The sequence below is a fragment of the Euprymna scolopes genome, chromosome 2, assembly GCF_053919585.1.
Source record: "Euprymna scolopes isolate OS-2025 chromosome 2, ASM5391958v1, whole genome shotgun sequence".
In the NCBI taxonomy this organism is placed as follows: domain Eukaryota; kingdom Metazoa; phylum Mollusca; class Cephalopoda; order Sepiida; family Sepiolidae; genus Euprymna; species Euprymna scolopes.
In genome coordinates, this window is record NC_136483.1 from 82928000 (window position 1) to 82946060 (window position 18061).

Here is an 18061-nt window from a genome sequence, read left to right on the forward strand (position 1 = left end):
TCGTTTTGAAGTAAGAAAACGTGTCGGTCCATTCTCTTGCATAAATTTCGATATCAAACAGTTTCTTCTCCATCTTTGTGTCTCGCTTATTTAAAAAATATATTAGCTGTGCGACTTTTGCCCACCCCAATAGTAAACTTTATTAAAATGGTGTGCTTGCGTTACGCATCGTATTGCCTAAAATATATATTCCATATTTCATAATGGCAGGTAGCAGTTAGTCTTGCTTGTCCTTTAAATGCATTAGTCCTGATCATGTCGTTTCCCACCTCCCAGTTCGGTCACCGCCAGAAACAATTTCAAATGAACCTCGAGCGCACTAGTTTACCCCTGTAACAGAAACTAAGGAATGCACGCTGTTCGTTCCTGCCACTACTTCATTTGTACTATCCTCTGCCGACCATGTTTCTTTCTAACAAAACGAAAATATGCATGAACCGTAGAGGCTAATTGAATAAAATAAGAGCTACGTTTGCATGTTTCTGTCGAATGGGTAACAAATGCATTCGGGGCAAAGATAAGATCAGAGCGCATACACCAGGGGACGTGTGCTTTTCACGCAGAAAACATCCAATTTTATTTATCTAAAAATATAATTGAAAAAAAGATGTTTAATAATTTTACTTAAATAAGTTTTTGCAAAAATATGGTTTGTCTGTTGGTCGAGCTTTTACGGCACAAGAATGTCTCGGAATCCTCTGTCAATACTGAGATTCTCTAGGTACGCATTTTCTTTGTGTACTGTCATATTAGATATACTAAAACTTCGATGCTATATTATTTAGTTTATTTATAAAAATAATTATTAATACCGTCTCTTATATAAAGTTTACAAATATAATTGGCTAAACGTAATATGTATATGCCTATGTTTGTGTATATAGTGTCCTGGCAGGACAGCACTTCATTTTTGCTGTTTTGGGATTAATTATGTTTAGGGTTTTTGGCTTGTTTGTCTTCTCTGTGGTCTTCTCAGGCCATTAATATATACGATGGGTATTTCAATATAATTGCCTCTTATTCTTAATCCGCCCGAATGCATAAAGGAAGATTGCAAATTGTATTGTTATGATGACTAAACTTATGAATTCGTCGCCTGCAATTTTCATCTCTTTTGTAAGTATTGACGGTGTGAGACTCTAAGAAAGTAATCTCTGTCATGGATGTGTGTCGGAAGTAGAGATGCGCCATTGAATTCCTGACAAAAGTGCAATAAAAATGGTGGTGACTATGTAGTAAAATAAATTCTGGAGAACAAAAGATCGCTCGTTTTAATGGTACCACTTCTGTCTTTATAGGTCGTCCACATTTTCAGTTAAAGAAAAAGTTGGAGGAGGCTTTACTTTTGGAACGACCCTCGCATATATATATATATATATATATATATATATATATATATATATATATATATATATATAGTATAATTTATATTTATGTTATTTGTCTTTAGAAGATAAATATAAACGACTGTGATATGAATTAGTATAAAAACTAAGGCTTTCCTTGTTTACTGAAACGAATCGACTTTCACTTCCACCTTTTTCTCCCCTTTGTCTTATTTTATTTTCCACTTTCTACTCTTCTTCTTCTTCAAATAAGAAAAAAGACTTGTATTAAACGAATTGTATTTAAACAGTTGTTCAGTGAAAGATCTCGGCTTGATGAGGTTGAATTTCTATGGAAATCACAATTGAAATGTGTAGCACATATGTCGGCAATAATGTCTGTATAGAGAAATACAAAGTATGCTATAATGCTATTCTATTCGGCATTGAGCACTTTTTGATAAACACCGGAATTTCATTAGATTTACATTTTAGAAACTACAGCAATACAACAATCATATATATATATATATATATATATATATATATATATATATATATATATATATATATATATATGGGAGGGATGACTTCACACACGGGGACTGTTTTGCTGCATCCTAAGTTTTCAGTGGGGCTAGACATGCTAAGTCCGTCAGAGTCGTTTCTTTTTTCTTTTAGTTAAATTATTTTTTTATACAATGCGTTACCGGCACAAGTGATAAATTGTGATTTTACTCATTACATAAACAATAAAATAAATAATTATTTATAGACCACATTCGGTCGGGCTCTTTAATTGGAAATATAAGCCGACTAATCAATAAAGGCGATTTTCTTACTGTGTGATTTGTAGAGCACTGAAGAGACGGCTGATGATGTTCGTCTACCTGAGTTGACTTAAATACGGTTTATTTCTCAAATTGTGAAACGGCTGGAATTAGTCTTTGGTTGGGGCACCCGGAATTGAGTTAAAGGCGACGCGTACTACGGTCTTTCAAACGTGTGACCGGTTGGAATTGTTATCTTCACACTGAAGATTTTGCATGTGTGTGCGGGCTTGTGTGTGTGTGTGTGTTTTACATAGGAGGTCACCACTTATCAAGGTCTGGAAGCCTCTCTTGCATAAAAGTTAAGTATTAGGTAGATGGTAAGACAGCATGATCAGTTATGGAAGAAGTTGCGTAGAGCTAGATTACTTAAGAGGGCGGCCCAATATGAATTTATCCAAATTAGAATTGAAGATGTTATAATTAACCGGGAGACACCCATACGGCATTCTGTTCCACAGACGACAGTTATACAAAAACCTCTGCTTATAAGATAATCCGTTTAGTTTAAGGTACAAACGGAGAGTGAGAGAAGTTGTTGGCGGTTGTTATAGCTAAGGAGGTATTTGTTGCGAACGTTTTACAGGGAGGGACCATGGAATTCAGTCGAGCACATCATAAAAGTAATGCGAGAACAGTAACAGACTTGCAACGTCTCTGCTATGAGAAAGAGGAAGTAGTGGGAGGGACGAAAAGTCATCGCCTAATAAGCTTGTGTGTGTGTTAATATTCTAATGGCGGTGTTTTAGTTTGGCGCACATACAAATAATGACCTTTGTGCTTATTGATAGATTACAAAATATTAAAATATTTCAAAGATGAAAAAGGGAGATTTTTTTTTTACTTCATAATTATCAGCATTTTTTTATCTTCTAAACTAGAGAGTTCTGTTTTGTTTATTCTATACTCTCGGAGAAAATATGTTAAAGTTACCCTTTGTTCTGGGATGGTTTTTTATCGATAAACATCCAATATTTACAATACGTTATCTAAGCAAAATGGCGCTTTTATGTGTTTCAAATTCAAACCAAACAAAGTGAATGCAAGTTTCTATTAACAATAAGGACGATTATTGGAAGGAGTGTCTGTTCAATCTGCGCGTTTAACGAGGAAAATGCTATTTCAAGCTGAATATATTGAATATATATATATGTGTGTATGTGTGTGTGTGTGTGTGTGTGTGTGTGTGTGTGTGTGTTCTTTTTATTACCGTTTTATCGGTTTGGTTACATATGTTTCAGATGTTGGACCATGTTTACGATCCAACAGCCTAGTCAGACCTTATAGAAGTGGTTGTTAGTATTAGGAAGAAGTGTTTTAGAAGAAATACGAAAAAAAAAAATAAATAAATAAAAAGGGGGGTTGTGGTAGGAGATAATAAGGGGGAGGGAGACGGGTATTAACAATATTTCAGTTTTGAAGGTTAAGGTACATTAGATTGCATTGTGTGTGGGGGGTAGCAGATTCAGGTAGGCATGGGTGGAGATATATGGATATAGGGAGGGGGGTGGAGAGAGGATGGTAAAGAAAAGAACAAAGGGAGGGGAGATATACATATATATATATATATATATATATATATATATATATATATATATATATATATATATATAGGTTAAATTCCTGGCTGAAATTAGTGTTAGTTTAATCGCATTGAAGAGTTGTGATGTACAGAAAGAATTTATTTATGGATGACTATATAAAAAAAATTGGGGGTGGAGCAATTTAATTAAAATATCCTGCTGTTTACTTAGCGCAATGTAAAGCTCTTTGTCAATAAACATATGGAGCAGATTAAAAATGGTTTATATAAAGGCATTAGACATATAACTTAGGAGTGCCAATTCTGTGCCCTGGGGTAAGAACTGCAGACTATCAATTAGATGGTTGTAGCTTCGATTACTGACTTGGGATTGTTGTTAGTCTAGTCGCATTGACGGACTGTGATATAATGAAACTGTTTGCCTGTCGATGACTCTCTCTCTCTCTCTCTCTCTCTCTCTCTATATATATATATATATATATATATATATATATATATATATATATATATACTAGCATTTCAGCCCGGCGTTGCCCGGGTGTTTGGAGGTGTATGTTGAGCAAAAATAAAAAGCGGTCAATTTTTGTTTAACTTTGACCCCTATCATGGCCCCTTAACAATTAAGTTAGATCCATGTTCAAGGAACCGATATCTAAAATTTCAAGTGTTTAGACCCAAAATTGGCGGATGAGTTTCGTAGAGTTCTCAAAGGTCAAATCGTTGAACTTTGACCCGTTAACAGCCAAATTTCTGGCGGAAAACGGATTACAAAGATTTTCCAAAATCTCATTAACCTGTATATCAAATTTCGAGTCTGTAGACTTAAAATTGACAGAGTTATTGCATAGGAAATGTACACACACAGAGACACACAGACACACAGACACATAGATATACAGACACACAGATACACAGGCACGTTCACTTTTATAGATATACACACACACACACACACACACACATATATATATATATATATATATATATATATATATATATATATATATATTCAGCGATGTTTCTGTTCACGCTTGCGTATAATCGCACTGAAAAATTCTCCATTAACTGCTGATTTATTTTTTATTAACTCGCCTATGTAAAACCAGTAATTGCTTTATTTCGTTCTCACAGACAGGTCGAGTGGGCCATTGTTTCTGGTGAATCCACAGAGGGAGAATTCTAGTAGTGAGCGATTATGAAATTTTTGTCATTCCAGACGCTACAGGATCATTAGACAAATATTTAATAATTGCTGGTGTTTAATAAACTGTGCAAGTTGAAAGGCAATCTTGTATCAAACGTTGGGTTTTATTTGGCGGTGTTTCAGCAAACGCTATGTTAAGACTATTGTATATTCAGTCGTCAGTGTTATGATTGTCGGATACCTACGAAATAGTCAGTACAGAACTTAGTTGTTCCAAATAAATTGAAAATTGTAATGCATGAGCTATCTCCCCGTGATTATTCAGGTATCAAGATATGTCAACTACTTTTTGTTGGACTTTAACCATAATACGGTTAAGTAAATTTGAGATCATTCTGATCCTTTCAGAAGGACAAACCAAGAGATTTTAAATAGAAATCGCCCCAGACAAAGCATGAGGACACTTAATGTAGGAAGCTAACAAGAACAAAAGATGATTATTGCAAAGACATGAGGTGACCTTTATCTTGAAAAAACCAAGGTTAAAAGTAGGTGGAAAACAGTCAGCAAAAAGAGAGTTCCAGAAGCCTGCGTTTTTGGTAAAAAAAACTACTGGAATATGAAACTATATTACAATGAGGTATCAAAACAACGAATTGAAGGGGACACTTAGACCAACAAGCTAAACAAGTCAAACGAGCCGGAGTAGAAGAAGCAGATAATTCTGAACAATACAAGTATTTGTAGAAAAGACTGAGACTAGCAACATTACGTCTGTCAGCGAGAGAGATTACAGAGAGGATATGGTGGGGGGCAATTAAATTGCAAAAAGTTTCTGCACCTTCCTCAAGCAGGACAGGGATTCGCTAGCCCAAATATGACCACAATACTACATACATGGTTTGATAGTAAAGTTGTAGATATAGAGAATAGCCTCAGGTGTGATAAATTGTTTAGAACAATTGAGAGAACCGATTTACAAGAAATAGAATGAGCAATGAATATTATCTACAGGATAGATCGATAAAAGTGCCGCCCTAAGGAAAACAACACTACAGCTTTAAAACTTTTATTGAAGAATCAATTCAGAAAACTTGATTATGTAGTAGAGCTGACATCTATTTAATGTAAACGCTTTCAGCCTCAAGCGCCGGCAAGAGCTCAACGGATACTCGGCGGATGGCGACAATCAGGCTGGCTTTGGTGTTGTGGGAGGTTATGGTGATAATGTTCTCGGCGTATGAGAAAACGAAGTAGCCCAGTGAGGTTAAAGTCGGGGGAGGAGGGGTAGGGCAGTGAGAGAAGGGTACAAAATCGCAGTATTCTTTATGAAGCCAAGCCTGAGTCTCTTAAGACTTGTACGATGCCGCCGTGTCCTGCTGCCATACTCAGGGCCAGCCAGCGGCCACCTGATAGCACCAGGGTATCTTCAACACATCCAAGTGCAAACCGACTTCGAAGATGTGAGGTGGCATGATGTGGTCCTCACTTGAAACCACACCAAATACCATAACCGTGGCCGAAAACGTCGTTGAGTTGTACCCTCAAGTGTTAAACCGTCCAAATTTGCATTGTGAGGGTGTTGACAATGGTCCTGTTTTCATAATTTGGATCGGTAGAAAGTATGAGTTGTACAGCGGTGCATCTTCGAGCTCGTTAGTTGATCCTCCTGTCACTTTTAGACATGATAGAACGCTACCATCACTCTAGGAATTTGTGTAACACTGACCAACTAGAAGATGGTCTGCAACAAAACAAAACGGTTCTTATCAAAAGGAAATGGAATAATGCCATCTTTTCTAGGGTGGTGATTTTATTGTTATGCCCAAGATAGATTTGAATTAAAACCACAAACATTATATTAAACATCATTAGAGGCCCAGATCTTTCAGAAAATCGACAAGTTAGCCGTTGACCAACTTTTCAAAAACATTGCTAATAAGAAAGAGAAAACAAGGTGACCCAAAAAAACGGGCCCACCCTCTAATTAGGCCTCGTTTGTTAGTGTTTTGTCCGAATGAAATGAAACTTTGGTCATAACTAGTTTATTATATTCAAAACATCACATCAAAACACAAGAGTCTTTGGCCCTTTTTTCTCCGTTCTACAGCATATGTTCTAGATGGCCTCCATTTAGCTTTTGTTTTTGTTTTTTTTTCTTTTTTGGGGGGTCACCCTGTACTAACATGGCGATTCTTAATTGATCAAGGCCAATAACCAGCATTTATAAAGATATGGACAACAAACTCTTTTCAACAAGTCGGAAAACGTGATTTTGATAAAAAGAGGTTGAATAATTTTGAGAAGATAGAAGACAATTTAGGAGCATAACGCTCAAGAACAACAAAGTTAAATTATGACCAGAAGCTTTAGACTGATCAAGATTAAAAAGTGATAATTGAATGATAATTATAGAATCAAGAAACCGATCAGTTTTCAACGGAAAATAAGGAAGAACAGTACTAGAATAATCGAGAGAAGAATTTTCAACAAAAGATTGGCAACGAGTTCAGCCTTATCCTTAAATTATGAAATAACATGAAGACAATTAAATAGAGGAAGAATAGCAAACTTGCCACGATTAATCATACTATTATAGACTCTAAGAAAATAATGAGAATCAGCCTTTTGAAATGAGAATACAATAAAGTATTGTTAATTTGGGGGGGGGGTTATTTTTTCTAAATGAACATTTACAAAAATAAAATTATACAAAACCACCGGCAAATGAAATTGCATATACGAAAATTGCCATTTACATCCAAATTCTACGTCTGGTTTCTATAGCAACACACCCGCACGCACATATACGCTTTTTAAAAAAAACTAAATCATAACCACGCCTCATTTTTTTTTAATAAATCGTTTTTAATTATCTCTCAAGATGGAGATATTTTGTATCTATTGGCATATTAGATGATCTGTTTAAATTTTAAAATGCACATTTTTTCCCTATTTTCCTAGGTGAACCTTCAAAAAAATACAATTATACGAAACTACCCCAATACACATTGAAAATAAGAAAACTGCCGTTTAAATGTAACTCTTACGCAAAAAATTATCGTAAAATTTCATGCAGTAACAAAAAATTTTGAAAAACATTATTTCATTTTTTTTTCTTAACATTTTCCTTAATTCGATGATTGTTAAAAAATGTTATTATTTAGTAGAAGCATAAGAACATTTTGAACGTTATAACAAAAAAAAAACAGGCATAGATTACTTTAACTTTGACATGAATTGTAACCACCACCTCCCAAATTAATTTGCCCCTTTGTTTCTTTCTTTTTGCTACTATTCTATTTACAGACACAACCCAATCTTGTATATTAAGCAAGGTATTACCAGTTTTCTTTTTTGTATTTACTGACCATAGTTTTGTTATATTTATGTTAAGATATTTTCTACTTACATCTTTTTATTACTGGCTGCTTGATTAAATTATTTATAGATTTAAGAAATATTATTTTTAACTTTGAACTTCTCTTGTATTTAATATTTTTTTACATTTTTAACTGTTTTTAAATGACGTTTTTAATGAAAAATTACCGTATAAGTTCAAGCAATAACAACTTCTTGAAAAAAATTCCTGTTTTTTTTTTTTTCATTTTTTCCTATTAACTGAAAAGTAGTTTTAAGAAAATAATTTTCATCTGCTTGGTATTTTTCAAAAGATTTAAAAAATATTTGTGTACAGTAAGAAATAATTTGTTACAGGTTATGGTCAGCCAATATTTTGTCAGGCATTTATTAATATTTTTCTTGTGGGTTGAGGGTTAATTCGATGATTGTTAAAATTTTGTTATCATTTTGTAGAAGCAGAACAACACTTTGAGCGTTATAACAAAAAAACATGCATAGATCTTGAATATTAAGCAAGGTATTACCAGTTTTTTAAAAAATTACTGACCATATTTTTTATATATTTATGTTATGATATTTTCTATTTACATCTTTCTATTACTGACTGCTTGCTTAAATTATTTATAGATTTAAGAAATATTAATTTTAATTTTGAATTAAAACAAACGATTGATTGTAATAATTTCGTCAGTCAATTTTGCATTACTTTCATTACACTTATATTACAGCTGTGAATTTTCAGAACATTCCTATCAATTATACCAATAAAGGGAAGGTCATCAATAAGTGCGTCGAGGTATCAACTAATGCAAAGAAGGCGCATGGCGCAACAATCAACAATTACTCTGCCCTACGACACATAACAGCCAGGTGATGCTAGAATCGTATTTATTGAAAATGGTCGTTTGGGTCATTCGGCTGGGAATGGTTCTTTCTTCGATGCAGATTCGGATGTAATTGGTGATAATTCAAATTTACCTGGACCTTCGACAAGTAGTTTCTCAATCGCAGCATTAAACGGTGCACTGCACGCCAATCTCCCCATTTACCCAAATGAAAAGAGTAAAATCCAGGTTGTTTCTCAAGCTCCAATGGACGAAACCCAAGAGAAATTTATTTGGAAAGTCATGCTTCAATTTCGGCTGAAGATCAACGAAACGATTGTCTCAAAATAATAATAATAATAATAATAATAATAATAATAATAATAATAATAATAATAATAATGATAATAATAAACTAATTCCCGACAACAACAACAACCATACTAGAAATAAAAATAAAAATACTAATAACGAACAAGATAAATGCAACTGTAGATACCGCACACTTTGTCCACTTCAAAATAAATGTCTAACCAAAAGCGTAGTTTACCAGGCCACAATATTCGCGAAAGAAACCCCGAATAACAAGAAATATTATGTAGGTATGACTTCCTTAGATTTCAAAACTTGATATTATGACCACAAAAGTAGATTCAACAATAAAAAACACCGTATGAAAACAACGCTAGCAAATAAATACTGGGAACTCAAGGAAAGCGGCCGTTCGCCGGTAGTCAAATGGAAAATAGTAAGATAAGCAAACACCTGTAGGGACGTAGATGACCCATGAGATTATGCCTTCATGAAAAATTTGCTATCCTGTACTTTAAAGAACCCCAACATCTATTAAACTGTAGGAAAGAAATAGCGAACAACTGTGCTCATAGGATAAAATTTACTCTAGGATAGAGATACAAAATAACTTTAAAACTAACAAAAACAATAGAAAATAAACAAATAAATAAAATAAATAAACATGCATATACATAAACTATCGTACATATATATGTATATATATATATAAACTAACAAAAAAACATCTAACCTAGATTTAAAACAGATCAACACAGTAGATATCCAAGCTAAATAGAACACACACAAAGAATCAGGTCAACCAGAGGTCAAAAGGGGCATTTGTCCTATAAGTGCATGTTCATTGGCTGATAGGAAGGCCGCGGTGGATACTAGAAAGCTGATTGGCTAACTAAAATCTCAATAGAAGGTGCGTATATAAAAACGACAGACAACCACAAAATTCGCGCATAAGCCTGAGGAATCCTAGAGTGGATGAAACGCGGAATATTCAGTGTAGCTTAACCGCCATATATATCTTATAAATTACTAACTAGCTCTACCTACGTATTGAGCACTTTTGAAGTAAATACTTAAAGTTTATGCATAAATTTATACTTTTGTATATTAATTTTATGTGAGTAAATGAAGTAGTATATATATATATATATATATATATATATATATATAGAGAGAGAGAGAGAGAGAGAGAGAGAGAGGAGGTATAAGTTATGCTATTGTGTTTTTGTCAAAGCGACGGTGTGTTAACGCTATCTGTTTTTGACTAACTTTCTATGTGATGGGGAGTTACCTCTCTTATATACAATTTCAGCATTACTTTGTCTCATAAAAAGTCGTATTTATTTTTACTTATTTATATATTTTATTTTACGTGCAGAAAAGTAACCCATGGGCACATGTTCCTTGGTTCCTCCTATCATCAGCATTTTTGATTTTAGCAAGAATATATATATATATATATATATATATATATATATATATATATTAGATTGGTGCAAAAACAATGTCATTTTTTGATGTTCAACTACATGTATAAAAACGACATTATTTTTGCATTGACCTAATATATATATACGATTCAAACTAAATGAGCTCGTTTATTTCAAATAATAATCTAATAACAACAAGAGTCACGTAATGTTGCAGCAAAACTGAATGTATTATTTGTAGATTTCACAATAAAAGAAAAAATCTACTCCGACTATAGGTAACGTAAAGAGAGACTTCTGATTCGAAATAAAAGTTAAGTTATTAACGTGCCACATGAAATAACGTAAGAAAGCAGCAAGTTGAAAGGAAATCGATTGCAAAAAGATATCCCAATCTTGCTGTCCTGGAATTTGAATTTGAAGAAAAACAAATGTGTTTTGGGTTTCTTTATAATGTTGCGTACTATGTTGATAGCAATTTAAGTAAACAAATTTAAATAATCTTAAACCAAAGACGAATATCTGTTGCAATTCCTATTTACAATGCTTGACAGAGTTAGACACCAGGGTCGTTTTTTAATGTGGAGAAAAGGAACAGAAATAAATATTTTCTCAGTCGTGAAGAATTTCTCCTCCACTGACAGAGAACAAGAAATTGAAGTGTAGCACCTGAAGAACAGATACTACACTTTGATATATTAAATCTTTTATTCAAGCTAAAAAGTTCAACATGAACAAAAAAACTAGCTAAGAAAAACTTTTGTTAAGTTCTGGAGTGACAAGGATGACCAACGACCTTCATTTTCACACCTTTTGAGTTGGCCTTGTGCCTCTCTTAGCTGGTATCTTCTTTCACCATAATACTGCATTCACCCTTTTACTGAGGGACGTCCTACTTAGAACCCAATTGTTTAAAACATGTTTTATTGACGTATAAAAAAAATAACAATAATGATACAATAATTCATCTGTATCGAGGGGGAAGAAAAAATTAAAAAGTGGTTAGTAGGATCCTCCCAACCCCATCTAGTTGATAGACCGCCCGGGGATTAGGGTTATTGCGTGTACAATAATCAATGGGATAATATCGTAGTAATCGTTAGTATTGGAGATTTGATAAAGTGTCTGACTTAAGGGGGCGGTTCATCAGGAATTAGTTTATGTTGGACTTGAAGACATCCAAGTTGTAGTCAAGTGGGAAACAGGCAGACGGAACAGAGTTCTGTTTCTATCAAAAGGATTAGGGTAGTATTACACCTGTGCATTTAATAAATGGTCCAGTTCAAAATTCCATATAGGTTCCTGAGTTCGACATTACCAAGATTGAAAAGATGCACCGGAAGAATGTCGGTAGTTACATCGACTAAAACGTTGTGAATATAACAACCAAGATGATATTCGACAAGAAGATTCCCAAGTTTGAAAACATGATCTTGATGAATGTTGGAAGTTGCATTAGCCGAAACGTTGTGACATGATAATCAAGTGGAGAATATTAATCTGAATAATGTATATAATCCAAACAAACTAAAATCGCATTCGACATCTCTTGTATCATGTACCTAGTTATGATTGGAAAGTTGAACAGGTTGGAAAAAAACTGTTTATATACACAAAAGAAAATCAATGCACGCGTATACGCATGCGCTATTTAAAAAATGCAACGCATTATATTGAGGCACTCAAAACACACTGAGTGTCTGTTTTGTTTTCTGGTTTTGTTTACCTACGTTACAATAGAAGTGTAAATGTTAGGCTCGATTTATTTACCGTGGAAATGAAAACACCTCTTTATTCAGAAACACTTGAGAGTGACCAGCAGCCGCGTTCTTTGTGGAGCTTTGTTATCATTTCTCCCGCCTACAGATGATGCGTTAGAAAGTGCCCCATTGTTTGTCAGGCTATTTACAAACGATACATTCAAATCAAAACAAAATGGCCGCTAAGTGAGAGAACGTTTCCTCATTGGATGAATAGGAATTTATTGTCATTTTTTTATCTTTGCATTCTTATGTTTAGATGCGTCCTGTCACACTTAATGTTGAACATTTGCATTACTAATCTTTCATATTGAATAGAATCATGTTTTTTAATTCGTCCAAGCGTCTATATAAAGAGTACTATCCGTCGTCTTCATTGACACTTTTAATGTTTGAAGATCTTATAGGCTCAAAATTGAGATAACATTTCAGTATGTCTGCACGCTTAAGTTTAAAATCAACTTTTCGTTTCTCGTTTTAAATAATATTTATGTAGGTTTATCCTGCTTGAGTTTAAAATATTATTCCCATAGGTATGACACAATTACTTTAGAAATAACATTTTCCTACGTCTGTCAAGCATGAGTTTGAAATAAAATTTTAGATATTAGTATTAGGGTGATTAATCGAAATCTGTAATCGAAAAAATCGGAATTTGCAGAGATATCGAAATTGGAAAAAATTTAAGCTAAATTTATGATTCCAAAAATCATTCTTTTTTTTAAATTAAACTTAATTTTCTATAACTCATACTAATGATAAAATGATAAATATCTATTGCTTTCAGGCTATCAGTAACATCAAATATATACATCATAATAACTTCAAAAGTACGATGTAAATGTATTTTATATTTATATATGGCAAAGTTAACTATGGGCTTTTGTCCGGTGGGTTTTATTTAGTCCTTCAGTAAATTTGACAAGAGGTGGTCAAAAAGTGTGATAAACGTTTTCGACATTTTCATAAGCTTGGTTAAATTAGGTATAAATGAATTAGTAAATTTAAGCATTTTCACCAATATACGCGAGGTCACACTTTGGCATCAGTTTTTCTTTGATTTGGGAGTTTCCTGCTTGTTAACTAATTGTAAGAAATATTCTAAATATATAAGAAATAGACGAATTTGAGACAGAAAACAATAAAACCAAAATGATTTTGGGTTATTAATATTATTGAAAACTTTTTGGCAGTTCATTTCCTTTTTCTATACTCTAACAAGACACAAATGCACTGTTTTCAAACTATGTAAAAGAAAAGTGAAAAATTGTCTGCTCACATCAAAATGTAAAGGAGAATTTTTAAAACTATTTGAAAGAAATGTTGAATGTTTTATTAATTAAAAATTAATTATTAACACGTTTTTATTACTTTTGTTTCCTGTTTAAACTAATATTTTAATGTAATATAAAAGTTAAGTAGATTCTTTTACGATATAAAAACTTAGTAGTAGTAGTAGTAGTAGTAGTAGTAGTAGTAGTAGTAGTAGTAGTAGTGGTGTTTTAGATCGAAATGGCAGTTTCACAAAAATGTGATTCTAAAGTTAGGTGGTTTTGTCTGAACATAAAACCAAAAGAAAATCCATTCCTTTTAGAATTTAAAATAGGAATCGATATTATATGTAAATTTAAAGCTCCTATTTCAGGTAAATTCTAGCATTTTAGGACAAATAATAAAATAAATGTTACTATGGTGGATAAATTTTCTGTATTTTGTAGAGGCTATTTTTTTAAGTGATTACGTTTAGTTTTCCGACATTTCCTGTCGGACATGGGTTAATGGTAAACACATTTAATTAACAGCCCAAAATATTTAGAATAGTTCGAAAATGAAGATTATTTTATGTTGAATTCTAAAACAAAATTGATTCTCTATTCTAAATTCTAAATATTTTTTCTCATAGTCTTTCTTTCAAGTTTTGTTTTGCTGTTCACATGTAAACGCCTGAAATAGTAAAATCTCATTTTAGAATGGGGTAATTTAGTAAAGTCTGTTAATAATTACGCGTTGTTCTATAAACGCGTTATTCTATTAACGCGTCTTTCGAGAAAGATTAGTAAGATACAATGTTGGTTTTAAATGTGAGGAATATAGCTCTCCAGAAAGAAGCTCGCTTGATTGGGAGAAAAAATGTAATTGTCCCAGTTCAAAAAAATTTCCCATCATTGACTGAAGACAGAAAATATAAAGTTTAGTATCAGAGCAGATTAGTAATTAGTCATTGGACATATTCTATTTTATACTATCTATCTTACTCTTAGTTAGAAACATCGCCGCCACCGAAATACCACATTTACTTTAAGGATCTAGTCAAGATATCGCCAATGTGTTTAAATATTAATAAATCTTTTGTCAATAATTATTTTATTGTCAAATATCCAGTCAATGTCTTAACAGTTCATCAAAAAATATTTGGTAAAAAATCCCTCGAAGTAAATGATATATATATATATATATATATATATATATATATATTATTTACTTTATTTTCTTTTATATATATATATATATATATATATATATTATTTACTTTATTTTCTTATATATATATATATATATATATATATATTATTTACTTTATTTTCTTATATATATATATATATATATATATATATATATATATATATATATATATATATATTAGCATGGGTGCCCGGCGTTGCCCGGGTGTTTGGGGGTGTGCGTTGAGCAAAAAAAAAATGCTAGTCGGAAGGCAGGCTCGAACACGTACTCCGAGTACTGCAAAGGAGGAAAAGAACGGGAAAAACGTGACGTATTTGCTGTAACGACCACCGTCAAACAGGAAGTGACGTAGATTTAAATTAAGGCTAGAAAATAGGAAAGAGGGGATGACTTTCGAAAATATCGGTGAAAAAAGCGACCCCTCCCTGTTGAGAAGAGCCTAGTTGAGTGTGTCGAGCTTCAAAACGATACTGATCTTTTGAAAATTCCATTGCCTCTGTCATAAGTTTTAGGAAGACATGCAAACATACATACATACGTACATACACTTATATATTGGTACCTCAAATTTTCGACCCAAACCGATTAAAAAGCTCGCCCTATCTCTGAATACCCTTTATGTAAAATTTCAAATGTTTAAACCAGAAACTGTTTGAGTAATTTGGCAGAGACCGCTGGGGTCAATTTTTTTAAGTATGACCCCTATAATAACCCGTTAACATTTATTGTTTGGGGCTCAAATGAGGTTATTAAGTTAGATCCATGTCCAAGAAACCTATATCTAAAATTTTTTTATTGTTTATACCCTAAAATTGGAGGAGAGGTTTGGTAGAGTTTTCAAATGTCAAATCGTTGAACTTTGACCCCTTAACAGCCAAATATCTGGTCGAAAACGGATTACAAACATTTTCTCAAATCTCACTACCCTGTATATCAAATTTCTAGTCTGTAGATGAAAATTGGCAGTTATTGTGTCGGGAAATGTACACAGACAGACAGACAGACAAACAGACAGACACTTTCACTTTATATTTATATATATATATATATATATATATATATATATATATATTTAAATAAGGGAGTAGTCACCAACAATGTGTATTTTTTAACATTATTTTATTATTCCGTGTCTTGGTTTTTCATTGAGAATTATGTTTGGATCATTGTAATAATGTTTTTAAGTCATTGAAATCGTTTTTACGCGCGTTTCAGACGTTCTGTGAAGCGTCCTCGTCAGAAATTATTTTCAAATGTGTTGGGGATGTAAAAATGGCAATTTTCGTAGTTCATTTGAAGTGTTTCCAAGGGGTAGAGGCTTGTAAGTGTTTATTATTCATTGGCATGTTCAATTTTTATTGCTCTTTTATTGGGCTTGTCCAGGTCGCTGACGTGGTTGTAGTCACTCTCTCTTTCTGCTAGTGTTTTTTTCTTTTCCTTTAGGGTGGGGTAGGGTGTGTGTGTGTGTATGTGTGTGTGTGTGCGCGCGCGTGTGTGTGTGCGTGTGTGTGTGCGTGTGTGTGTTTGCTTTTATTGGTTTAAGAATGGATATACTTTTTTATAGTATTATGAGGTTATTTTCTTCCTTAGGAAGGTGACTGTGATCCGAGGTCGTTACTAATGTGTATGTGTGAGAGGGGGGGCAGCTCTTCTGAAATAAGGGTAGGGGTGCTTTCATTCTATTTTGATATTTATTTTTTGGATTCTTGGATTTTAGTATTGTTATTTTTCGTTTTAGTCTTTTCGGGTATTCCTTATATTATGTTTGTTTAGAAAGAGGGGTGTATTTAAAATATGTATAGGGGATTTTTTAATGTTTCTATTTATTTGTCTCCCCATGTGGGTATGGCCAGACCCAGGATCGGTTCCTAGTGTGGGGGGGGATTTTGTTCCCCAGAAGGGGGGGGCAATTGGAGGGGATATAGGTATGGGAGGGGGATAGTTGTTTCAGTCATGAGGGGTTCTCCTCCACTGACTGAGGAGGGAGCGAGGTGTTGGAAATGAACTACGAAAATTGCCATTTTTACATCCCCAACACATTTAAAAATAATTTCTGACGAGGACGCATTGCAGAACGTCTGAAACGCGCGTAAAAACGATTTCAATGACTTAAAAACATTATTACAATGATCCAAACATAATTCTCAATGAAAAACCAAGACACGGAATAATAAAATAAAATAGTGAAAATGTCTGACTGTGTGTGTGTCTTTGTAAATTTCCCTACCAAATAACTCTGTCAATTTTCGGTCTACAGACTCGAGATTTGACATAAGGAGTATTGAGATTTGAGAAAATCTTTTTAATCGGTTTTCGACCAGAAATTTGTCCGTCAAGGGGTTAAAGTTGAACGATTTCACCTTTGAAAACTCTACAAAACTTTCGGTCTAAAAACTTGAAATTTTAGATGTAGTTTAATTGGACATGGATCAAACTTTTGAATTTGATTTGAGCCCAAAACGATAAATGTTAAGGGGTCGAAATAAGGGTCAAATTTTAGAAAAAAAGATGTATCGCTGCGGTCTCTGCCAAATTACTCAGCCAATTTTTGGTCTAAACATTTGAAAGTTTACATAAAGTGTATTCGGACATAGGGCAAGCTTTTTAATTGTTTTTTGTCCGAAAATTTGGCTGTCAAGGGGTTAAAGTTCAAAAGATTTTGCTTTTGAGGTCTCTAGCTAACTATTCAGCAAATTTTTAGTCTAAATCTTAAAAATTTTACTTACAGGGTATTCAGACATGCAGCAAGCTTTTTAATCAGTTTTGTGGCGAAAATATGACTGCCAAGAGGTCAAAGTTGAAAGAGTTAACCTCTGCAGTCTCTACCAAATTCCTCCGCCAAATTTGGGTCTAACTACTTGACATTTTAGATGTAGGTTACCTGGACATGAGTCAAGCTTTTTAATATATATATATATACGTATGCACATAAAGTTATGAACAGTACATAGGGCCCGAGCAAAGCCGGGCTGAACTGCTAGTATATATTGTTTTTTATAACTTATCGATGAGAACATGGAGAAATGAAAATTTCGTTTTTATCGATTTATTCACAAAAGTATAGAAA